This window comes from Mauremys reevesii, linkage group 14 (genome assembly GCF_016161935.1).
Source record: "Mauremys reevesii isolate NIE-2019 linkage group 14, ASM1616193v1, whole genome shotgun sequence".
NCBI lineage: Eukaryota > Metazoa > Chordata > Testudines > Geoemydidae > Mauremys > Mauremys reevesii.
In genome coordinates this window covers 6462108-6478318 of record NC_052636.1, presented here as the reverse complement: position 1 = coordinate 6478318, position 16211 = coordinate 6462108, and the positions used below count along the sequence as shown (strand labels likewise).

The 16211-nt window shown below is 51.0% G+C and overlaps 1 protein-coding gene and 1 long non-coding RNA gene across 2 annotated transcripts in view; one reads left to right on the top strand and one right to left on the bottom strand.

Annotated features, from left to right (window-relative positions):
* LOC120381404 (zinc finger protein 850-like) overlaps window positions 1–16211 on the top strand; it is a gene marked incomplete at both ends in the record, with an annotated part of 157976 nt that overhangs the window by 29609 nt on the left and 112156 nt on the right. The window lies entirely within an intron of this gene.
* On the bottom strand, window positions 760–14623 carry LOC120381486. Its single transcript, XR_005588085.1, has 3 exons — window positions 14590–14623; window positions 4381–4463; window positions 760–787 (listed from the first exon to the last, which is right to left on the bottom strand). It is a non-coding gene; the product is annotated as an uncharacterized LOC120381486 (long non-coding RNA).

Below are 16211 nucleotides of genomic sequence, written 5' to 3'. Positions count from 1 at the left end.
TATGACCCAGTCTCACGTCTTGTGGGCAATTTCATACTCGCTGGAGGTAAGATGTCATGATCAGAGAATTGCTTATGAGCTTGGACCATCCGTGGAGGGGCAAGGAGGTGAACATAGATAAATAGGTTATTAAGGGCAGGTCGACACTACAGCCGGGATTGACGCTCTGAGATCGATCCAGCCGTGGTCGATTTACTGATACGATTTAGTAAACGTGGCCTAAGCTTGCTACAGTTCAGGGCCTTATATTAAGTTGAGGCTTTGTGAGAGTGGTTATGCTGAAGTCTGGGATTTACCTGAGGTTTGGGTAGAGATTCGGGGTTAAAGGTCTGGAATCCCCCACAGCTCTAGATCCCCAAACCTCTCCTCCCTCCCACTGACACACCCAGCCCACTTCCTGCGTGCCCTTCCTCCACACTCCCCTCTCCTTCTTCCCATTACTGGCAGCTGGCACCACCTCCCGGCGCCTTGGGAGCTTCTTCTGTTCCCTCCTCATCTCTCATTACCTCCTCCCTCCCTGCTGCCTGCTAGTGTATGGGAGATAAGGAAAAAAAGGGGGCAAAGAAACTTGTCAAACTTGGATGATGAATAAAGTTATTACTGCTCAGGTTCTTTAGAGACCCCACAGCTTCTAATAACCCAGGGGACAGGACTCCTTACCCAGCGAGGTCACCGTCCCATAGTTCTCCTGCATGACATCCCTGTAGAGGGCTCTCTGAACAGGGTCCAGCAGAGCCCATTCCTCCTTGGTGAAATACACAGCTACCTCCTCGAAGGTCACCGGCCCCTGAAAGAGCAAGAGTCCAACACTCAGTACCTGCTGCCCCACTCACAGCCCCACTACTCACAGAACAGCAGCACCAGGTAAAGGGAAGCTCTGGAAAGCACATGTTAACAGAGTCCCACCTCACCTTGCCTAGAGCAGCCAGGAGGCATCGGAGGGTAGAAAGAGAGAACCTTTGTGTCTCCCAGCTGACAGATGGAGGCAGGGTCTTCACATTTATCACATACCCACTAGCCAGAGCTTGATATAGGAGATGGGGCTGTCTCTGGACCACGCTGATGGCTCCCTGGTAGGAATCCCAACACTCTCCAAATTAAATATATAGAAGAAAAGGGAAGTCAATAGTAAAGAATCTAAGTTTGAAGGTCAGAATTGTAGAAAGTTGGCAATGGAAGCTATCAGAAATCAATGATCAACCAATGAAAATAAGAAGGAAGTTTTTAAAAGTACAAAATTAATCCTAACAATGGTAGTGGTACATTACTGATGGAAATGGCAGAATCATCAACAATCATGCAGAAGAGGTAAAAGTGTTCAATAAATATTTCTCTCCTGGATTTGGAGAAAAACAGATGATGTAACTCATATCACAAGATGTTCACGCTGACAGTCTTTCCATTCCAAAAGTAACTCATGAGGATGTTAAACAGTAGCTATTAAAGTTAGATGTGTTTAAATCAGTGGGTCCAGAGAACTAGAGTTCTGAAAGACCTGCTGGAGGAGCGTGGTGGACTGTTAATGTTGATTTTAATTAGGACTTGGAACACTTGGGAAATTCCAGAAGACTGGAATAAAGCTAATGCTGTGCCAATATTTAAAAACTATCAAAGAGATGACGCAACTAATGACAAGTGTGTCAGTCTGACATCGATACTGGGCAAAAGACTGGAGCAGCCGATACTGGATTTCATTAATAAAGAAAGGAGGGTAATATAATTAGTATCCATTAAAAAGGTTTAGACACAATAGATCCTATCAAACTAACTGGATATCCTTATTGGATGAGATCAAAAGTTTGGTTGCAGCTAATAGTACTGATGTAATATACGTAGGCATATGAGTTGCTTCAGCACAATATTTTGACTAGAATGTACAAAATACACACGGCATACATTAAATAGATTAAAAACTGGGATTTTAAATAGGGAACCATGGTTGAGTGGATTTCTTTCTAGTGGGTTCCCGCAAGGATTGGATCTTGGCCCTGTGCTATTTAACATTCTTATCAATGACCTGGAAGAGAATATAAAATCATCACCGATAACGTTTGCAGTTGCCACAAAGATCGGGGATGCGGGGTAACTAATGAAATGTCAGTAGGTTCAGGTTTCAGCATTGGGAGTCTGGGAAGTTTTCCCAGCCCTGGCTAAAGGGTTATTTCCTGTTCCACAAAGAGGGGAAGTTTCATTCCCTACACTTGTGCCTTGACATTAGGACCTATCTGACACTACAGCCCATATTCAGCATAGTGGCAGGATTATAGTATGATTAGGACATGAGGCATTTTGTACAAGATGAGTCATGTGCAGTGTCACTGGAAAAGTTATGATTTGCTGAATATGATTATCCTACCTGTGTGCATGGATCATGTTTGTATCTGAAGTTATGGATATTGACTCTGTACCTGTCTTTCAAATGTGCTTACTCTGGGTAACAGCCACAACGAGCCTTTCAGGTACAACAATGAAGAAGCCAGACAGTGTTCATGGCTCAGCAACAAAGACAATGGACTGTGGAAGAGCTTAGCCTTCCTGTGAATGCTTCAGCCAGCCTATGAGTTATGGTTACTATGACTCAGCAGGCCATGCTAGGGCATGTGACCAGACCACATGACAATGAACTTCATTTTGGTACCTGTATCTTTCCACAAACTGGACTGGGAACTGAGTTTAGAACAAAGGGGTCCTGCCATATGGAAAAGCTACATAAGGTGGGGTGTGACGTCATCTCTTGGCCTCATTCCCCGCACAAGAGAACTCCTGGAAACACCTGAGAAACAAAGACTGAACTGGGGGAAGTTCTGGTCCCAGGGTAAAGGGATTTCTAGCTTGTGTATGGAAACTTGGTGAACTGCTTGTACCATCAGTCAGGGTGAGAAATTGCTAATTCAAATTCTATCCATCTAGTATGTTAGGCTTGGTTTGAGTTTCTGGTTATTTGCTAAGTAATCTGCTTTGATTTGTTTGCTAACACTTATCGCTGGGAAATTGGCTGTCGTCTTCTCTCTCTCCTTGAGTGGCTGAGGTAAAGCACTCAGGTAGCTTAGTTGGCTTCATGACGCCACCTGCTGTCGTGTTGGGTGATAACAGGGCCTGGAGAGGCTGGCTGAATCTCCAGCAAAGCAGTGAGAGAAGGGCCAGCCCAGCTTGAGGGTTAGAGGGCACAGTGGTTCCCAGAAGCCCCCCAGACTGCACCCCGGGGTGACAACCCATCACACCCTAGAGTACACAAGTCTCAGCAGATTTGTCACATCCTGTCCCCTCCCTTTCTCCGCCCAAGATATTTCCTGCCTCCACCACCTCTAGCAGCTGCCACCAGTGGTGAGCTCCAGCCGGGTCGCAGGAACCGGTTGTTAAATTTAGAAGCCTTTTTAGAACTGATTGTTCCAGGACAACCGGTTCTAAAAAAGCTTTTAAATTTAACAAAGGCTCGGGCAGCTGTCCACCCGGCCCCCGGCCCCAGCTCACCTCCCCCTCTTCTCTGAACGCTCCGCCCTCCTCCTCCTCCCCCTCCCCTGCTTCCCGCAAATCAAATGTTTGTGGGCAGCCTGAAACAAGCAGCAGGCAGGTAAGCCAGGCCAGGGGGGCGGACGGCGCACGCAGCCCAGTCCGGCTCCACCTGAGCGGCTCCCCCTGGCCCCGGCCGAGCGCCCCAGCCGGGTCCTGGCCAAGCACCCCTGGCTCAGGCTGGTCCCGGCCGAGCGGCTCCGATCCAGCCCAGCACAGGATCTGCAGCACCGGTCCCGGCTGAGCGGCTCCAGCACAGAACGGGGAGTCGGGTCCTGTGGTGCCAGTCGCGGTCCCGGCAGAGCTGGCCGCGGTCCCGGCCGAGCGGCTCCAGCCCGGATCGGGAAGTCGGATCCTGTGGCGCCAGTTGTGGTCCTGGCCCCAGGCAGTGTGGTAAGGGGGTAGGGAACACGGAGGGGGTGTTCGGTGGGTTGTGGGGGGCTGGATAGGGGTGGTCAGAGGGCTGGGTACAAGGGGGTTGAATGGGGGCAAGGGTCCTGGGGGGCAGTCAGGAAGGAGCAGGGGTTGGATGAAGTGCTGGGGGGCAGCCAGGGACAGAGAGAAGGGGTGGTTGGATGGGGCAGAGGTTCCAGGGGGGCATCAAGAATGAGAGGAGGGGTTTGATGGGGCGGCAGGGGGCAGTCAGGGGACAGGGAAGGGGGATGGGTCAGGGGTCCCTGGGGGGGTGTCAAGGAGCAGGGGGTGTTGGAGGGGCCATGACCCATGGGGGGGCATGACCCTCTCGTGAGGTGAGGAGGGAACCTGTTGTTAATATTTTGGCAGCTCATCACTGGCTCCCACCCTCCTGTACATTTACTGATTCTCTCCCTCCAAGCAGAACCCACCACCAGCTCCCTGAGAATCCCTTACCTGAGCCAGCTCCATTGCAGCCATTTCCTTCACCCTGGGAGGATGGGATGATTTGGGGCAAAACGTGGACGCTAATCTGTAGCCTGCCAGGGCGAGAAGGGCAATGTGAGAGAATTCAGACAGGGTTTCTGTCCTTTCCACATGTCGATTCCCCCCAGCATTGTTCCCTGCTAATGGACACTCTAGGTTCTGCCCACTGTGAAGCACAGAGTGACCGTATCCCAGTACAGGCCTAGCCCTCCTACCAGGGTGTGACCCTCTGACACATGGTGAAACCTCCCAGCAGCAGAGTCTCTCTCTTACACTTATCAAGTTTGCGGGCGATACCAAGCTGGGAGGGGTTGCAAGGACTTTGGAGGATAGAACTGAAATTCAAAATGATCTGGACAAACTGGAGAAATGGTCTGAAGTAAATAGCATGAAATTCAGTAAGGACAAATGCATAGTACATCGCTTAGGAAGGATCAATCAGTTGCACACATACAAAATGGGAAATAACTGCCTAGGAAGGAGCGCTGTGGAAAGGGATCTGGGGGTCCTAGTGGATGACAAGCTAAATAGGAGTCAACAGTGTTGCAAAAAAGCAAGTATCATTTTGGGATGTATTAGCAGCAGTATTGTAAGCAAGACACGAGAAGAAATTCTTCTGCGCTACTCCGCACTGATTAGGTCTCAACTGGAGTAGTGTGTCCAGTTCTGGGGGCCACTTTTCAAGAAAGATGTGGACAAATTAGAGAAAGTCCAGAGAAGAGCAACAAAAATGACTAAAGATCTAGAAAACATGACCTATGAGGGAAGATTGAAAAAAACTGGGGAAGACTCAGAGGGGACACGATCACAGTTTTCAAGTACATAAAAGGTTGTTACAAAGATGCCGGAGAAAAATTGTTCTTCTTAACCTCTGAGGATAGGACAAGAAGCAATGGGCTTAAATTACAGCAAGGGCGGTTTAGGATGGAGATTAGGAAAAACCTCCTGTCAGGGTGGTTAAGCACTGAATAAATTGCCCAGGAGCTTGTGGAATCTCCATCACTGGGGATATTTAAGAGCAGGCTGGACAAACACCTGTCAGGGATTGTCTAGATAATACTGAGTCCTGCTTTGAGTGCAGGGGACTGGCCTAGATGACCTCCCAAAGTCCCTTCCAGTTCTATGATTCTAAGAACCAAAGGCCAGAGAAGAGCAGAATCAAAGGAGTCACTCTGGGGATTCTCCCTGTCACTGTCCCCAAGGCAGCTCTCTCAGGTTAACTAAGTTGTTTGATGCTCCAGCCTTTATCCAGTCTCTCCTGGCAGTGCCCCTTTCATGGGCTGGGCCTAGTTTTAGCCTTTGGGAAGCGTGACCCCGGGGGCTCTGAGACTGGGCCTTCTTGCCTCAGCACATCTTGTTCCTTTCTGTGGCTCCCCAGTGAGTCCCAATGAGTAGATACTCCTGATAGAGACTGTGAACACAAGAACATAAGAGCTGCCCACTGCATCAGACCAATGGTCCATCTAGCTCAGTGGCCAATGCCAGATGCTTCAGAGGGAACTAACAGAACAGGGAACCATCAAGTGATCCACCCCATCACCCATTCCCAGCTTCTGGCAAACAGAGGCTAAAGACACCATCCCTGCCCAGCCTGCCTGTGACACTGCCAGATGAGGTGTTAGCTCTTGCAAAAGCCCCCATGTCTTCATTGAACAGGGACAAACGCATCGCTGGAATCAGTCTGACTCACCTGGGTTAGTATTAGGTATTAGGATTATAAGAATGCGCTTACACTTTATTGAATGCTTGTGAGTTGCTGCCTGGGTTAATATCTGACTAGTTGCATTGTGGCTCTGTAAATCACCAGACAGGAGAGAGACTTTACCTAGGTGAAGTGCTGACTGGCAACCAAATGCATTACACCCTGCCTGGCAGGAAAGGTTCATCAACACCAGATAGACTATTATGGGACGTGAAAGACGACAAGACTGTTGTTGTGCTCTTCACTTCCCATTAGCTGACTTTGCAGCTCAGAGCACATGGCAGGAAGGGGATAAAAAACCCCATACAGAAGGAACTGATTATCTGTATGCTGCTTGGACTCGGGGGGGGGGGGGCGCGGGGGGCGCTTCGAGGCATAAGCACGAGATCCCCAGCTGACTAGCCTGGGTTGGTCCTAAAGAACATGCAGAGCTTGCTTGTTATAGAAGCTTCTATTACCTTTTGAAATTTAAGACTGTAACTCGTCTGCATCTATAGGATTACCTGCTTTAACTTCGTAAACAACTCTCCTTTCCTTTTAAATAATTCTTAATACAGGTTATGACAGGACTGGCTACAACTGTTGTCTTTGTTATGAGATCTAAGATTCAATTGACCTCAGTAAGTGACTGGCCCTTTGGCATGAGGTCAGGCTTGACAAAGCCCTGGCTGGGATGATTTAGTTGGGGATTGGTCCTGCTTTGAGCAGGGAGTTGGACTAGACACCTCCTGAGGTTCCTTCCAGCCCTGAGATTCTATGATTCTATGACTGGCAGTAACCTGAACATTGCTGTGATTCGTGGGGTAAGACAGTGGTTCTCAACCAGGGGTCCTGGGCCCCCTGGGGGCCTCTAGCAGGTTTCAGGGCAGGGGCCAAGCAAGGGCAGCATTAGACTCGCTGAGGCCCAGGGCAGAAAGCTCCAGTCCCAGCGCATGGGGCTGAAGTCCAGGGCCCTGAGCCCCACCACCCGGGGCTGAAGCCAAAGCCTGAGCAATGTAGCTTTGTGGGGCCCCTGTGGCACAGTGCCCCGAGAGAGGAAGAAAGTGCCCTGAGGACGCAGCCAGAGGGTTGAGCCCTGACACACGACTGGCTCAGAGGGTCTCTGCAGTCAGGAAGGGCTCGCAGCGAGGGAAGCCTGGCAACTGATGGCTGGAGGGGTGAAGAGGTTTGGGGTACGGTGGGGGAAGAAGCGTCTGGGACTGGATAACCTGGGGCTGGGCACTCGCCATAGGGGACACTTGCTCCTCCTGTGCCCTTTCCACACCCTCTTGCCAGTCGAGAATGACCACCCTGTCCCCACCCCCAGCGGCAGCCGTGTCTCAGGACTCTCCCCAGTTGCACCCACTAACTCTCCTCCCATTTGAGGTATAGCTCGGGGCAACAAATTCCCACCAAGATGAACCAAGCTGGCTAATGCCTGTTCTGGTGCCACAGGGGCCTCTGGTGGGTGAAACGCAGAACTGTAGCACTGCTCAGGCAGAACGTATCTTCTTCAAGCCAAAAAAAGAAATTATGCGCTGGACGTGAATTCTGTGCGTACGCAGCGGTGCAGAATTCCCACCTGAGTAACTCACACCTGGCACAAACACAACCTGCTCACTCCCATCTCTTCTCCCTATGTGTCGAGTACCAGAGCTGCTGCTGTCATTAATGCACACAGGCTTTCACTCCCGTTAGCGCTGGCAAGACCCAATCCAGTGATAGGACTGAACCCTTATTTTCCTATCACATGGGACAGTCTCAGCTGAGGGGGAGGTGAGATGGGGAGGGGGTACAAAGGGGAAAGTTGTTGTACCCATGTTGGTCCCAGGATAGCAAAGAGGTATATTTAATTGGTTCTAAAACAATTACCTCCCCCACCTTGTCTGTCCAAGAGATCTGAAAGTGGCAGGAGGAGACAAACAGGAAGACAGAGCTCAGGACTCTAAACCAAACATTTCAAACCCTGGAAGAAACTACATTTCCCTTCTGCCCCTGGGTATGTTTGTATCCTCTATGAGGGACCACCCCATTCCCCTCACAGCAGCAACGGGAGACTGCAGCCAGCCCCAGATGGTCTTTCCCAATCCTGGGATGTTTGTTGTGACAAAGTTTGTGTGTGGTGGGTGCACGGGCTGGGGACAGCCGGACTGATGTGCAGATTGGGAAGTCAGCGCAACTCTAGCACAGCTTGGGGGCTGTGGGCAGGGGGAGCAGTTCTGGAGCTGGGCCTCTGTCCTCTCTAGCTCGCATGGCAGATGGCTCTGGCAGCATCAAGTGGGTCCATCACTGCAGGGGAAGGTGGAGTAGTGTCTGAGATCAGGGTGAGAATTGGAGGGGGGGTCTATGCCCAAGAATGGGGGATGGAATTCACCTCACCACCCCTCTGCAGAGCTCAGCAACTAGGGCTTTATCCAGTGAAGTGAAATTCACTCTGGGTGACTTTGAGTCAGCCACTGAAAGATCCTTGTGCCTTCGGTTCCACACTGGCCACAGGAGTTGACTAGTTCTCCCTCCCCAGACTGCTGGGGGCAGCCAGTGATAATTAGTGATTTATGGGAATTAGAAGATGAAAATTCACTAAGAACAATGATATTTGTGTGTTTATTATTAAATCCCCAGACACCCACCAAACCCTGTGCTCCTTCCGATGAGCTATAAATATCTAAGGGACTCGGCTACTGATCCTGCAGTCAGTTCCTGCCCTTCCCCACTTTCTAAAACAGCACTTTTAAGAACAGGTCAGGGAAACATGTAAATACTTTGAACCAAATTCCAGAAGCTGCTGAGCATGGAGAAGTTAAAATGAAACCAAGGTTCCGTCTCTCCAAGTACCTGGCCCCTAGTGCAAAATAACAGACACTCCCCAGGAATCTGAAATGGCCACTTCATAGCTGATAAAATGTTATTGATCTGTTCACTTCTGGGAATTACCACTAAGAGAAACAACCCAGCGACGGTGATATCCTGAGGAAAAGATCTCATGTGTCTTTAGATCATACCGATTTGTAACCTGGACCTTTATACACTAAAATGCCTAATTGTAGCTCCCACGGCAATTGCCTGGTGTCACTACAGGGCAGAATTAAGGTTGGTGCCTTAGTTGTGAATTTCCATCCCCTAGCATATTGCAATTGCTGGTAAGTAGGTTTGACAAAATTCATTGCATCTATTTCTTTCTTTTAATTTCAATAGATAGCAATATTTATTTTTAAGCCCTTTTTTCAATGTTTACAATTTCAATGTTCAGAGCTGTGGGAAGTTATGGGGGTCGTCAGACAACAATTATTTAATAACAGTAACTGTTGAGATTTCAAAAGCCAAATCATATAACTGTTCAAAGAGAAATTGTCAATCTCATACCCAAAATATACAGTGTAAATAGCCTTAAATCAAACTCCACTTTCTCCAGAAGCATTTCTGTATATTACCTATATAAATATTTTTCATGTGTGTGTGAGTACAGTGAAATTAACATTTGCTGCAATTTATTCATAAAAATCCAATCCTTTCAAGCATAATTTTAAGTAATGAAGTACTTGAATTCTTTCACTTCCTAGACTGCAATGTTTCACTTCAGGAGAATTACACCCTCCCTGTGATGTATTTTACTCTCAGTACCGTAACCCCCTCGTGATGTAGCTCCTGTCTGGGAGTTCTGCTGAAGCCAGTGGCATTATGATCAGGTGACACACTGAGATGAGCAGACACGTATGGGGGAGGGTGGAGGATGAGGTAACATGGAGGCTACCAGTAAGAGCAAACGCCTCTCAGCCTCTCCTCTCCCACCTCCCAGAGTCAGTAATTCTGAATCGTTCCTGAAATCTAAATAGCCCCAGTATGAGAGAGAGTGATTAACGAGGTACCTTAGGGGCTGCAGCGCCAACCCCCTGCCTGTATGAGGAGGGTGAAGAATTGCAGTAGAAAAGGGTTAGGCTGGGAGAGGGCACAGCTGATGTGGGACTGGGAGCTGAGTTGACCAAGAGGCCAGAACTCATGGGGGAGTTGGGAGAACAAGTCAACAGGACGGGTAGAGGCACTTCAGTGTATTTTCCCATTAACCATTCTGCCATGTATTTAAATTAGAAACTTTTCATTCAAATCTAAACACCTTGGAGCTAAGATGGGTTGATGAATTTCTAATTACAGTGGTAAATTTGTAATTATGTGCTTAATCATATGCTCATGCATCACAAATCAGGCAATAATGGGTGTGCTTCCATTCATTAACCTGACTGTGTGCTGTGCATCGCTTTGAAAAAAAGATGCTGTGAGGGAGTGTCAAAATTTTAGGCAGTAAGAAATGGTAAGTAGGTGTCAGTTCATTTCTCATGCGTTTCTCTCCTAATTTTAATGTCAGTTTTGAATCAGCATTAATACCATGTTGTTTTAACAGCAGTAGGGTCCATTTGTATAATTGTTTGCAAGATTTCATTGGATATTGTGACCCAGCCGTCTTCACCTTTTATTTTCAGATTCCTAAATACACCCCAGCGCACCTCTCCTGACAGACTGCAGGCCCTGGCCGGTGACATGCTCCTTAGAGAGCAAACACCTAACGAGCCCTTTCGCCCTCAAATGCGCATTTGGCTCTTTGACGTTGCTTTATCCGCCCCACCAGAAAATGCTGTAGGGAACCCGGTCATTACAGCCGACCGCACTAGGTACCGTTCTACCAGCTCTGGGCCAACATTCAAATGGTTCTGTTTGTTTATCTTTCATTCAGCTTTGCAATTCTTAGATCCCATTTAAAAACTGGAAGTGAAATAACTGAAGCAAGTTACGAAGAGAGCGACATTGGGCATAGGTGGGGGTAAAACAATAAATGGAAAGAACTGACTATGCAAAAAGGAACATCGCAAACTATCAGAGCCCAGACCCCCGCCCAACTGAACCCACCCCAGCCAGGCATATCAAGCTGGGTCCCTGAAAAATCGCCCAGCCCGTCTGGCAGTGAACGCTGCGTGTTCCAGGCAGAGCTACGGTGTGTGCGTCTGCTCTGCTGACGTGCTGCTTTGGTACGGAACGAGCCACGGCCACAGGGAGCAGAGACATGGACTCCTACAAAACACAATCCCATATACACCTCCAATGCCGCATCCCCCCCACCTCCCCACTGTCTGCCATCCCCTCCCCCACCTCCACATGGCCATTCTCAGCCTACTGCTAACACTTCCTCTCAGCCTTCAGCACTATAAATAAATAAAACATGGTGTTACAAAAGGTAGATTGTGCAGAGAAACCTGATCTGGACGTCAGTAAGGCTTTTGATACAGTTCCACATGGGAAACTATTTGTTAAATTGGAGACTATGGGGATTAATATGAGAACCGAAAAGTCAATAAAGAATTGGTTAAAGGGGAGTCTACAAGGGGGTCATATTGAAGGGTGAGTTGTCAGGCTGGTGGGAGTTACTAGTGCAGTTCCTCGGATCAGTCTTGGGACCAATCTTACTCAACACTTTTATTAGTGATCTTGGCACAAGAAGTGGGAGTGGGACACAGAGCCGGGAGGGATTGCCAATACGGAGGAGGACAGGAAAATCATACAAGAAAAGCTGCATGTCCTTGAAAGCTGGAGTAATTGAAATGGGATGAAAATCAATAGTGAACAAATTCGACTTGTTAGTCCCCAAGTGCAAAATTTTGCAATAAGCTGGGGGTTTGTCAATTGGAAGTGACAGAGGAGGAGACTGGTTGATCACAGGATAATTATGAGCTGCCAATGTGATGCAGCCGTGAAATGGGTTAATGCAGTCCTAGGATACATCAGGTGAGGGATTTCCAGCAGACACATAGAATCATAGATTATTAGGGTTGGAAGGGACCTCAGTAGATCATCTAGTCCAACCCCCTGCTCAAAGCAGGATCAATCCCGACAGATTTTTGCCCTAGATCTCTAAATGGCCCCCTCAAGGATTGAACTCACAACCCTGGGTTTAGCAGGCCAGTGCTAAAACCACTGAGCTATACATGAAAGGGTCAGTACTGTTATACAAGGCACCGATGAGACCTCATCTGACATACACCTCTACCTTCTGGCCTTAAAGTCTGTGAGTCTATAAGCTGTGCTTTGTGTTGCACAGACACTGATGGAGATCAGGGCCCCATCGTGCAGCACATGGCAGAGAACCTGACTGAGATCAGCAGCCCCATTCTGCTGGGCACGGCACAGACAGAGAGGGACAGTCCTTGCCCCAAAGAGATCACAATCCAAGTAAACAATGGGGAGGAGGAAAACAGAGAGGGGCTGTGACTTCCCCAAGGTCACCAAGCAGGTCAGGGACAGAGCCAGGAACAAATCCCGGTAACGCCAGAGCCACATCACCCGCAGCTTGGGAAGGTCCTCAGACCCCATTGTATTAGGCTGCAGAAAGAGGTGGTTTGCCCATGGATGCACAGGCTGTCTCGGCAGGGCAGCTCAGCTGTGGTCCCTGCACACAGCTGGGTGTGTGGGTCATGGGTCAGGAGAAGTCAGTGTCCAGCCCTGTGGGGCCGTGCTCCTGGCTCATACCTCCAACACTCACTGCTGCCCTCCCTTACCAGCTGCACTGTTCAGCCAGCCCCAGGCCTCTGTGAGGTCACTGCCCCCCCTCCCCTATCCCCTGCAAGCCTTCAAATAGGGACATAGTGCACCAGAGCCAGAGTGCACTAGTGTAAATTCTGTCTGTACTAAGGGTTTGCACCAGTGCCTAAAACACCAGGGTGGCAGAGATCTTCAGTGCCCAAAACAGCAGTACGGTGGCACTAGAACTGGGACCTAGTTCTAGCTCCATCACGGACAGTCTGGGTGACCTTGGATACGTCAATGTTTCTCCTTCCAAATTCAGTCTCTTTATCCAGCTGTCACTCACTGGAGTGGTCTCTCTCCAGAGCTGCTCACCACTACAGTCTGTGTGGGTGTCCCCAGAGCTAAGGCAGGTCAGCTCGGGAATAGTCTTACAAGGGGGGTGGGGAGTCTCTGTCCCTGGAAGATTTTAAGAACAGGTAGGACAAAGCTCTGTCAGAGACACTCTACATACACTTGTCCTGCCTCGGCAGAAGGAGCTGGACATGACAACATCTTGAGGTCCTGTCCAGCTCTACATTGCTATGATGTTATGCAATATAGATACGTATAAAACAACATGATGAAACCAAATGAAAACATGGTGTCAGGCAATTCAAAAAACAAAAAAAAAAAACTACACTGCACAGCATAAAATGACACAATACTAAGGAGAAGAAAGCAACACAATGCAAACTAACACACCTTAGAACAAAAGTACACAATGCAAAAGAGCTCAACTCAAACCAACATAACACAGACACCAAACCAGCTGAGGCAAAATAACGCATCATAAAACTATGCAACACAGCATGGTGCATCATAGTTCCAAAAGGCAACAGGCAAAACAGCTCAGCACAAAAGAGAATTCTTTCAGTGTAGACCTGGAAGGGATCTTGAGAGGGCGTCTACTCCAGCCCCCTGTGCTGAGGCAGGACCAAGTATCCCTAGACATTCCCAGACTGGTGTATCTCTAACTTGGTCTTAAAAACCTCCAGTGAAGGAAATTCCACAGTCTCCTATGGAAGCCAATTGAAGGCAAACACAGGCCAAACAATGCTGCACACACACACGCTGGGCTTGGGTTTAAGGGGAGAGGCAAGAATTCAAACAATCTAGGTTCTGCCCCAAATTCTCCATGCAAACTTGAGCAAATTACTTCAGCTCTCTGAGCTTCAGTTTCCCCATCTGTAAAATGGAGTCGCCTCCCACCATTGGCCTATTTAGCCTTTGAGCTTTTTGTGGCAAGGCCTCTCTGTCCCTGTGGGCATGTCGACACTGCAGTCAGACACCGGCGGCTGGCCCGTGCCCGCTGACTTGGGCTCACACGGCTCAGGCTGTGGGGCTGTTTAATTGTGGTGTCCATGTTCCGGCTGGGGCTGCAGCCCAAGGTCTGGCAACCTCCCACCTCGCAGGGTCCTACAGCCTAGCCCCAGCCCGAGCCCAGACACCTACACTGCAATTAAACAGCCCCTTCGCCTGAGCCCCCTGAGCCTGAGTCACCTGGCATGGGCCAGCTGGGGGTTTTAGTGGCAGGGTAGAGATACCCTTGGTGTCTTTGCAGCACCAGTCACAATGGGGACCCTGATCTCGGTTGTCTGTGCAGAGCCCTGCATAACAGGGGCCTGACCTCAGTCGGTGACTCTGCAACTCCCAGCATTACAGGATCCCTAATTTTGTTTAGGGCCCCTGCAGCAACTGGTAAAATGTGGGGGCAGGATCTCTGTCAGGGTCTGTGCAGTGCACAATACAGTGGTGGGGTGTGATCTGGGTTGGGGTCAGTGCAATGCCAGACTCAACGGGGACACAGATCTCAGTCGAGGTCTCTGATGTGCCCAGCACAATGGATGCAGCAGTTTAGGTCACAGTCGTGCACCGCCTGGCTTAAAGGGGGCCGTGATCTCGCTCTAGGCCTCAGTTTTACCTGGCACAACAGTGGGGTCTGATCTCACCTGGGGTCTCTGCAGCAGCTGTCAGAACAGGGCCACGCTCAGTACGATAAGAGTCCTGATCTCAGTCACATACCTGGAGAGAAAAGTGGGAAGATTTTTGAGAATTTGATATCAGTATTTCAGAACTGAGGAGAAAATGGGGCACACACAATATATTTGCTAATGTGAGACAGAAGCACCAACATCTGGAAGATTTTACATCAGCATTTAACAGTTCAAGAGAACGGAGGGGAAATTGGAGGGGATTATACAGGGATATTCAATCAACAACAGAATGAGATGGATTCTTCTTGCCTCACACTCACAGGGCCAGCAGGTGCTGGGGAGTAGCTGGGACTGGGAAACCTGGGGCTGGGTCATCTCCATAGGGGACACTTGCTCCTCCCTCCCCTTCCTGGCCCTTCCCAGGCCCCCCTGCCAGCAGAGAGTGGCCCCCCCAGCGCAGCCCAGAGGTGTCCCTGTCTCAGGGCCCCCCCAGCCTCTGCCCATTCACCCTCTGCCCAGCTCAGGAATCCCTCGGGGGAACCATTTCCCACCCGCACAAGGACAAATCCCTGCAGGTGGAAATGGGGGAAACCCCCAAACCTGAGACCTGAACTGGCCACTGGCGAAGGGGAGAGAAAATGGGGCACAATCGGGGACAGGGAACTTCTCAGGGGTGGGGGGCGGGGGGGCCCCCCGGGGCGCGGCTCGGGGCTCCCTCGGGAGAACGGGGGCAGTCCGGGGGCGGAGGGGGGGCCCCACGGGAGGGGGCAGCGGTAAATCCGAGGGGATCTCAGCCCCCGCCTTTCTTTCCCCGCTCCTCGGGGGTCACCTGCCCCCCCGGCCATGTCTGGGCTGCACCGACATTTCCCGCCCGCCCCTCCCCCCTCAGCCCCACGCAGGGACCCCAGTGGGGCCGGGCCCCTCCCGGCACCCCGCGGGGCCCCAGGGCAGAGCCTGGCCGGGCCCGGGGCGCTGGGCTCCTGCGGGGCAGCAGCCTGAGCCCCCGCGGGCGCTGCCCCAGGAGCAGATCCCGGCGCTGCGAGATGCCGGGTCCCCGGGCACTGGGGCAGAGTCACCGCCCCGCCCCGCCCCGCCCCCGGGGCTCGCTCCGGGACCTGGAGGCTGCAGCTCCGCAGCGGGGCGGGCGGAGCCCAGGCCGGGCACGGGGGGGTTAATGAAGGGCTCTCCCGCCGCGATCTGCGCATGCCCAGAGCCCCACCGGCACCAACCCTTCTCCGGCCCGGGAGAGGCTCCAACGGCCCCGCGCGAGCCAGGCAGAGCCGCAGCGGCTCGCGCGCGTTTGCAGATCGGTTTGGTCTCTCCATCAACGTCACTTCCGGTCAGGAACTACATCTCCCAGCCTGCCCCGGGATCGCGTCCGCCCTCCGCAGCCCAGGGAAGGAGGGTTCCAGCAGCTGTTACTGCGCATGCTCCGTGCGAGCCCCGCTGGGGGCGGAGAACAAAGCTGCTGCTGCCTCTGCGTGAGCCGGGCCCGGGCTGAGCCGCTGCTGCTCCCCGGTGGGGGCACGTGACTCTGCCCCGGGAACCCGGGAGAAGCCTCGAGCCGCCTCGGCCCCAGCGGAGCCGCAGCAGGATGGGGCCCGGCGGGGGTCTGGGGTGTCGGGCGGGGGCGGTGC